We start from the raw sequence: 9,648 nt of genomic DNA, 5'->3' as shown, positions 1-9,648 counted from the left end.
ACCCGGAAGCGGTGCACCTCCGTTCCGCTTTTACATGCCCTCTGATTGGTGGGGAAATGTCGTCTTTAGCTGGGCAACCATCGCCTGGCTGTAACACTGACCATCTCTGCCAGAGTACTTACTCCAAGCACTGAAACCAGTCCTCTGCAGACCATGGAGCTGAACTTGGCTCAAAGACTGCCTGTCCTGCGCTGCTGGAATTCACCATTTAGTTGTAGATTTAAGTTCCACACCAGGAGAAACCATTTAGACTAGAGGAAGAAGGAGGAAGGCAGGGGGGCCAACGTGTTTAAGCTGGTGGCAGGGTGGCATGCTCAGAGCAGACACTCTTAGTGGGGGGACAGCTTGGAGGATGGAAGGACACAGAACGCAGGTAAGGGAGGTTTTATTCAGGTTATCTGTCTTACCTCCACCTTGCCTGACGAAACCCTCCTAGGCCAGCTTAGATGCTCCTATTCTGTGTGCCTGGCACAGCACCAATTGTACTTATTGTTTTCCTTACCTATTTTTGTCTTCCCATCTAGACTGCAATTATATTTTGCTCACTTTTATATCCCCAGGGTCTTGCAGAGTAATTAGTATAGTAGGTGCTCAACAAATCCTTGATGAACGACTGAAAAAATTCTATGAACAGTAGAAAACTAATGCATGCTTCTGAGTCAGTGCAAGGCACCATCACTGTGTTTCGTTCAGACTAATCTGGTTATCAGGTTCAGAAGGCCAGAGTCAGCAGGACAAAGAGAGACTGGGTTTCTTGGCGAAGTACTCTGTGACTGAGGGTAGAGATGTCCTGTGGGAAGGAATGGGCTTCAAAAGGCTGATGGGTTGGGGGCATCTGCATGAGGAGTGGAGAATTAGAAACTCTGCTTCTGGATGTTTCCATCCAAGTCTAGTCTAGTGATAACAGAGTTAGCTGCAGTACCAGTCACCAAGGCAAGGCCTGACTGGAGAAGACAGAGGTGAGCAGCAAACCCTTGAGGGTTCTATGTCCTATGAAATTGAATTAAAATAGAAACTCTAGGAGAGGCTTCCTGGATGAGGGAGCATTTATGATGGGCTTTGAGACGTGAGGAAAATGAAGGTTCTGAAAAAGCATGTCAGCTTCATTAATTTGCCAAGAATCTAGTGAGTCCAATAAATATTTTTATGAAAGAAAAAATAAATTACGAAATGGACAGTTAGCTATGGTTTGTACTAGTCTCTTCGGAAGAATGAATGGGAGGACAATTGGGGGTTCTTCTCAAGTTGGAAAGTTTCTGTTGCTCTATCAGGTTTTGGCCACTCAAGCCCATTGAAGAAAGCTGTGATCTTTGAGGAATAAGGTTCTGCTGGATGTGAGGGGGAGGTTCTGGGAGCAGTCAGGTCACCCCTTCCCTGAGCCAGTGATCTAGGAAACACCAAACAGGTGGCAGCCCCTGTGGTCCAGGATCGGCCCGGATGCTGACCTTGCCAGTCACCCCAGCCAGCCAGCGGAAGCTTCCGCAGCCCCAGGGGCTGGCAGGCGGCCCCAGTATCTGCTGTCACATCCTCAGGGTTGTGAAAGAAAGCCACAGGTCTTCCATTGTGTGCAGGGCAGTGGGACTGTAGGTGGGGAGCCTCAGACAGAACCGAGACACACCTCGGGGTGGGGGCAGGCTCCACAATAAACAAAGGCTTGGCTGTTGGAAGATCCCTCGGGGAGCGAGACTTTGGATTATTAGGCTTGGGTTGAGGAAAGGGCTTTCTCTGCAAACACAACAGACGCCTGGAAGTGACGCTGCCCACTCAAGATGTTCGTGGGAGGCAAGGCTGAAAGGCCCAGCATGGCAGGTGGTCAGGGTCGCGGCGCTACTAAGCAGGTCTTGGGAGCTGAGGGTGAGGAAGGGTCGGGCTTGGTTTTAAGTCTTGGAGAAGGAGGCTCTGAATGTGGCTGGAGGTGAAGGTGAGACAGAGGAGGATCATACTGAAGGAGAACTAGAGAGGAAGTCAGAAGACTTGGGTTTTAATTTCAAGTTTTACCATCTAGCGCTTGACCGGAAGTCATTTTCCTTCTTTGGGCCCCCTTTTCTACACCTGTCCTGCTCTGGCCCAGGTTTGGTGGGGGTGGGAGTAGGACAGATGGATAGGCTTGGAAGAGGCACAGAGTCCCACACCACTGTGAAGGGCTGATGCATCAGCGATTTCGATTTCCTTGCACTTCGTAAGCACATGATGGATACTCAGTAAATATAACACAGCCACTGTTTCAGGCTCAGAGACCTCCCCTCCTGGAATACTATTCTCTACCAAGGTCAAGGGGGCTCCAGATAATCTAAGGGAGCAATGATTTCCCTTCCTGCAGCTTCCAGGATAGATTAGAAATAATAAAATGTTTGGGGCTAAGAATTAAAAATCGGGATGGATCTAAAGTACTTCACCCCCAAATATCTCATTCTTTCAAAGATGATGATCCGAATAATCGAGATTCTGAATGAGACTGAAAAATGCTCTTTGGGAAGAAGATTAGATTTCTTTGCAGAATAACAGATTAGGTTTTTTTTTTTTAAATGACTGACAACAACAAAGTTAAAATATCCAAAACTACCTCATGAATTAATCAACCAAGGAAACAGACATTTCCATTATTCAGATGTTAGCAAGACTCTAAGTGTAAATATCTCAGAAGTACTAGAAGGTCATATTTGCAACGGACTTTTAAAGGTGAATTTAGCCCAACATACACACTTTACGGGTGAAGAAACTGAGACCCAGAAAAGAGGTTACAGTAAGAAATGAAAAATGCATATGCAAAGTTTACCTTCTCCTACGCTGAATGAGGATATGATGTCAGCGTGTCCACCCACACATGGCACCTGGCTGCCTGGGACACCTGCAAGGCTGCCGTGGGGTGACGTGTGGTTTGATTTTCCTCAGCATCTCTTCCTTTGGGAGAACACTTCTCTTATTTTCCTGGATCTGTCAGTCAAGGTGCTGTTCATCATGGGAGGACACTTGACCCGGGTTGGTCACTAGTCACAGGGACTGGTCTGGAGTGGGCATGTGATCCAAGCAGAACTCATCAAAGGCTTTTCCTGGGATTTTTATGTGGATGGATCCAAAGAAGCATGCATCCTTGACTGCAAAGAGGAAGCTATTTATAGTAGGAGAAAATGAGGCTATTCTTGAAGGAAGAAAACCCTAGATAGACAGACTGTAGATAAATGATGATAGATAAAGATTAGATAGATAGATAGATAGATAGATAGATAGATAGATAGATAGATACACATACACACAGAAACATAGAAAGAACCCGCTTCTGCACTTGCTACTTCTTTTGCTTGAGCTAGTTTGAATTCAGTTTCTGTCACTTGCAAACAAAAAAAGTTGTGATCAATATAATAGAAACACAATGGCCCTGTGACTTTTTAATGATCTAAAGCTGATAAGTTGGTGGTAGAAGGGAAAGAAATGTAAATAGAATCCCTCTCCTCACCTGGAATGTGTTCCCTGGGACTTGGCACTAGGAGGAGACTGTGGGCCTTTACTGTTTATTGCACCCCCCTTTTGTCTATTTAAAAACATTGACAATATGTTGAAATATACAAACATTTTGAAAAGTTACAATGTCCAGCAGCCAAATGCAACTGTTGATTTGGCTACAAGGCAGTCGTGATGTACAGGCCTTATTGAATTCTGCTGCTCACTTTATGTATTATTCAGAAACACACAAAAAATGGCCATCTGAATCGTGGTAACGGCTGTACAACACTCCCCTGTGTCATATGGCAGTTTATTCAACTGTTCCCCAAATGTTCAACATTTTAAAAAAAGAACACCTAGGTGGTCTTCTGCTACTCTTATGCAAAATTTTAGTTAAATTTATTTTCAGGTCAAATGTTGGATTACTTCCAACAAGCTGCTGTTCCGTGAAAACTGCACATTTGCACTTGCCTTTGTAAATGTTATCCTTTCTGCCCTTGGAATCTCCTGCCCCTTTCTTTTTATGTCCTTTGTTTTGGTTAACTCTTATTCATCCTATAAAGCCCTGCTCTGACACTCCCTCATTGATTTGTTCTTTTATCAAGAATTTACTGAACTAAGTGCTGTGCTGGGAGCTGGGGATATGGCAAGGAACATGACGTTCATTCATTCAACCAACAGGTATTTCTTGAAGGTCTGCTATGTGGCAGTTGCAGTGTTAGGTGCAGGAAATCCAGTGGTGAGTAAGACAAGGTCCCTGCCCTTGTGGAGCTTAGATTCTATCGGGAGATAAAAAAATAGAATTCATGAAGGAGTGGGATGTGTTCTCCTGTCATTTATCTCCATCCTTCTCAGTAGCTATTTCTTACCTGTGTTTCCTACTAGAATGTGAGGAGAGAGGCTGTGTCCTTCACCCCACCTCTCCGCAGTGGCGCAGGGCCCAAGGACACCACAGTGCCACACGATGCCCAGCCTGAGCCCACCAGCGCTTCCTTATTCACAGAGGCTGTTGCCCAGCGAGGCGGGGAGGAGGGGCTACCTGTGGGAGGAGGGCAGTGCTTCCCCAAGCCTTGGCAGAATCCTCTCCAGCAGTAGGTGGAAAGAGGAATTTAATGAGGTTTAAAAGGAGGCAATAAAGAAGATCCAAAGACATGGCCATCTGGGCTTCAGCAGTTTATGAGAAGGGAAGCCCAGCCCCAGACAACAGCTGGTTAAACTCTGAAGAGAAGCCACACGACTTTAATCCCCCGTGGAAGCTGTTGGTGGGGTCCATGGGCAAGGCTGTGACTGTCACTGCTTTCTAATGACTCCGCCGTGGGCTCCCTGCAGCTTGGGGAGAGGGAGGTCAGGAGACCAGGCAGGAGGGCGCAGGGCAGATGCAGGAGGTTCTGGGTGATCAGTTGCTGAGTGCTGAGATGGGGCCAAGTCTCCTGTGGCTGGTGACCCGTGGTGCCCTTTGCTTCAGAGCTAAAGGGACTGTGGCGTTCATCTGGTCCTACCCCTTTATTTAGAAGAGAAAACTGAGACCCACAGAGGTTAGGCAGCCTGACAAAGGCCAAAGAGCTAGGAGGAGGCCAAGCCAGGAGTTAGCCCCAAGTTCTCCTGCCTCTGCAGCAAGCTGAGCCCCCTCAGGTAGGACGTGGGAACTGTGACAATTCCTCCACCACACGCAGACAATTTTCAAGATTGGTATCCGGCCCTCTTTGCTTTTTCTCCGCCCCCTTCCTTCCCTCCCAAGACGAGTGCAACACCCGTGTGCCCCAGGCACTGGGAGAGGTGCTGAGGGTGGAGATGCCAGGTCTGGTTGCAGCCCGAGGGGCTCCCGCGTTCTGGGGGAGGAACACTTACCCCTAGGTAACGAAGCCTCCGTGTGGTCAGGCAGGATGCACGTGAGATCTAAGCGCACAGGGGTCCCCCGGCTGATCCGGGGGCATCAGGGACCACATTCTGGAGGAGGGGACACTTGTGCCCAGGGGTGAAGAATGAGAGGAAGACAGGCATGCGACAGGCTTTAAACAGGAAAGGGAGATCCTAGGAATTTCATTTTGGATAAGACGTTGGTGACAGTGTGATGGGGGGATTTAAAGGGGCAGAGATAGTCAGGGGAGAGCTGACGGAAGGCAGTGATCTAAGGAGGAGGGGCCGAGGGCCTGGAGTTGTGCACGGCAGGCAGGCAGGCAGGCAGGAAAAGAGTCAAGAACTATTTAGAAGGTAACATCAGCACGCCTGTCGATTGGTGGGGAGGCGACAAGGAGGCAATGGAGGAGCAGGCTGAGCCCCCAGGGTCACCTTGTCGTCGTGGTCTGACGTCTCTTCCTCCAGGCTCCTGGCTGCTCACTGGATATCTCTGTGCGGATAAGCACTGGCCTCTCAAACCCAGAAGCACTACTTGATTCTTCACAGAATTGTCTCCTCTGCTTCATTTTCTGGTTCCACTCAGTGGTTCCCTTCCTTGGCCAAGCTGATGGTTTCTCTCAGGCCGGCCCAACTCACCTGAATTTTTGTGAGGCCGAATTTAAAAGGCACACACACACACACACACACACACACACACACACACACACACACACACACACACACACACACACACACACAAAAGGCACATCTAGTCACTTCCCTGGGAGTGGCTGCTCCCCACGCTGACCAGTTGAATCATTCAAAATTTAGTTCAGTTCAACAAACATTTACCCAAAAATCACTATTTGTCGAGCTCCCAGGATCCAACCATGGCAAGAGGTCAGTCTCTGCCCCCGGAGGTCCCCAGAGTATAAAGGGATCCTCCGTTTCTGAACTGCAAGTCCTTACCTCTGGGTTCTTTTCTCCACTTTGCTTTGATACCCAGAATGAAAAAAAAAAAAAAATCTGACTTAAAAAAACAAATGAACAACAGCAAAATTCCCTTAATTATTTGTTCTAATGGGCGAAAGGTCAGCATGATCTAGGATCTGGTGATAAACCTGTTACAGAGAAAAAAATTTTTTTTAATTTGACTTTTGCTTTTATCATAGGTGCTCAATAACTATTTGTGGAATGAATGAACATCTAGGCTAAGAAAGCATTCATTGCGCAGGTCCCATAAGACCTGCTTGAGAGCAAGTCTGGGTGCCACCCCTAGGGCACAATGGATGGGCAAAGGTATCAATTATTATGATCATAGTCACTGTTTATAAAAATCAGTGATATTACTTTGTCCTGGAAAATAGCTGAATATTTAAAGTAGGTCTCGGGACTTCCCTGGTGGTGCAGTGGTTAGGAAACCGCCTGAGAGTGCAGGAGACACTGGTTTGAGCCGTGGTCCGGGAAGATCCCACATGCCACGGAGCAACCAAGCCCATGCACCACAACTACTGAGCCTGCGCTCTACAGCCTGCGAGCCACAACTACTGAGCCCGCATGCCACAACTACTGAAGCCCGCGTGCCTAGAGCCCATGCTCCGCAACAATAGAAGCCACTGCAATGAGAAGCCCGCGCACCGCAATGAAGAGTAGCCCCGGCTCGCCACAACTAGAGAAAGCCCACGTGCAGCAACAAAGACCCAATGTAGCCCAAAATAAATAAATAAATTTATAAAAATAAATAAAGTAGGTCTCTCCTGCATCCTGAAATCTTGTTACTCTAATTGTTTACATCAATTCAACATTTATTGAGAAAAAGGAGTACAGATTGTTCAAGGATGAGAAGAAACCAGCTCTGATTTCCTAACGATTGCAATCTAGGTGGTGGTGAGCTTTGGGTGTCAGTTCTGTGTTTCTCCCCAGGTTGCCCTACCAGCCACTGGAGTTGAGCAAGCTACCAGCACTCACAGAGCCTTGTGTTTTTCCTCCTGCCTTCCCCACCTCAGAGTGTTGGGAGGATTTTATTAGTCCACGAGGGCTGCCAAGACAAAACACACAGCCAGGGTAGCTTAAACAACAGAAATTAATTTTCCTACAATTCTGGAAGTGAGAAGTCTGAGATCATGGTGTTGGCAGGTTGGGTTTCGCCTGAGGCCTTGCCTTGCAAATGGCTACCCCCTTGCTGCCTCTTCACATGGTCGTCCCTCTGTGCCCACGCAACCCTGGTGTCTCCCTGTCTGTCCAAATTTCCTCTTGTTATAAGGATACCATTCAGGTTGCATTAGGGTCCACCCTAATGGCCTCATTTTAACTCAATCCCCTCTTTAAAGGCCCCATCTCCTAGTATAGTCACATTCTGAGGTACTGGGGATTAGCGCTTCCACATATCAATTTTGGGGGACACAATTCAGCCCATAACAAGAACCAAATAAAATCACGTGCAAAATGCCTAGCATGATGTCTGCCTGGCACATGGTAACATCCTACAAATTTGAGTTCCCCCCTCTTTCCTGCTAGTAGGATACTAAAGGTTTAAAACAACCATTTTAGATGGAGCAAGTATAAACTCTGGCTCCTGTGGGTATAAATTGTTACTAAATAGGGATAAGGGGGATCCAAATTAATGAGCTTCTATTAATCAAAACTGGTTTGGGGATTTCATGTTTTAAAAATTAGATTTATTGAGGTATAATTCTATATCATAAAATTCACCCTTTCAAAGTGTTCAATATATGTTCAAGGAGTTCTGACAAGGTATATAGTCGTGTAACCACCATTACAATCAATATACAGAACATTTCTTGCTCCAAAAAGTACCCTCATGTCCCTTTGCCATTTCCCCCCTCTCCGAGCCCTTTGTAACCACTGATCTTTCTGTCTCTACAATTTTGACTTTTCCACTATGTCATATAAATGGTCATTTGATATGTAGTCATTTGTGATTGACTTCTTTCACTTAGCATAATACTTTTGAGATTCATCCACACAGCTACATGTATCAGTTTCAGTAGTTGTCCGTTTATCACCTTTTTTTTTTTTTTACCAATTTATACCAAAGATACCACAATTTGTTAAACCATTTGCCAATTGATGGGCATTTGAATGGTTTCTACTTTTCGGTGATTATGAATAGAGCTTCTATGAACATTAAGAGTACACGTCTTTTTGTGGACGTATGCTTTCCTTTCTCTTGGATAAGTACCTTAGAATGGGATTGCTGGGTGCTATGATACGGGGATGCTTAACTTTTTAAAAAACTGCAAACTGGGTACCATTTTGCACCCCCATTGGCTGAGTGTTTTACACTCAAGTCTGTGCCTTGTCTTTTCATTTTTCCTAACACTATCTTTTGAAAAGCAGGGGTTTAAAATTTTGATGAAATCTAATTTATCAATTTTTATTTTTATGATGTATGATTTGTGTGTGTGTGTGGCTAAAAATCTTTATTTAATCCAAGGTCACAAGGTTTTATCTTCTATTTTTCTTCCAGAAGCTTTATAATTTTAGTTCTTGCATTACTACTATGATCCGTTTCAAGTCAATTTTTGTATGTGGTTTGAAGTAAGGGTCAAGGTTAGTTTTAGGCATATGAATGTCCAATCATATACCAACACAATGCATTAAAAAGGCATCAAATTACCCCCATCAAACTACCTTGCCACCTTTGTCTAAAATCAGTTGACACTACACATGTGGGCCTACATGTGGACTCTTATATTGTTCCATTAATCTATCTTTCTATACTTGTGTGCCTATGCTATGTGTGTGTGTCCAAATCCATATTGTCTTTATTTTTGTAGCTTAAAAATAGTCTTCAAATCAGGTAGTGTTAGTTTTCCAATTTCATTCTTCTTTTTCAAAATTGTTTCTGCTACTCTAGATCCTCTGCATTTCTATATAAACTTCAGAATCAGTTCGTGAATTTTTACACAAAAGCCTATCAGGAGTTTGATAGGGATTACTTGTATCTATAAAGGAATTCATTTTGATAAATTAGATGAACACCATTCCTAACTTGGTCAAGCTTTGAAACAAGCTTTGGTATTTTAGAAAACTGTTCAGTTTTTAATTAGGTTGAGTGTTTATTTCGAAGCCTGTGATTCTCACCTTCTCTTCTGAGTCTAGGATGCAATGGAAAGAAGCATCACTCTGGTGACAGAAACACCCGGGAATGTGTTTTGTCCTTGAGAGGAAAGGCAGTTTCCTCCTTCAGGGGAACTCTGTCTATGTCTGTGATAGGTAAAATCTCACAACTCAAACCCAAGAGAAGCTGTTTCAGGTATTCCCAAATAACCACCCTTCCCTCCTTTGTCAAGAGCAAAGTTCATTGGATTTAGGAAAAGTGGTCTCATTCACAGCCCAAGCACACCA

The sequence above is a fragment of the Eschrichtius robustus genome, chromosome 3 (assembly GCF_028021215.1).
Source record: "Eschrichtius robustus isolate mEscRob2 chromosome 3, mEscRob2.pri, whole genome shotgun sequence".
NCBI classification, from domain to species: domain Eukaryota; kingdom Metazoa; phylum Chordata; class Mammalia; order Artiodactyla; family Eschrichtiidae; genus Eschrichtius; species Eschrichtius robustus.
The sequence above is the reverse complement of the archived record's forward strand: the minus strand, read 5'-3'. Positions refer to the sequence as shown.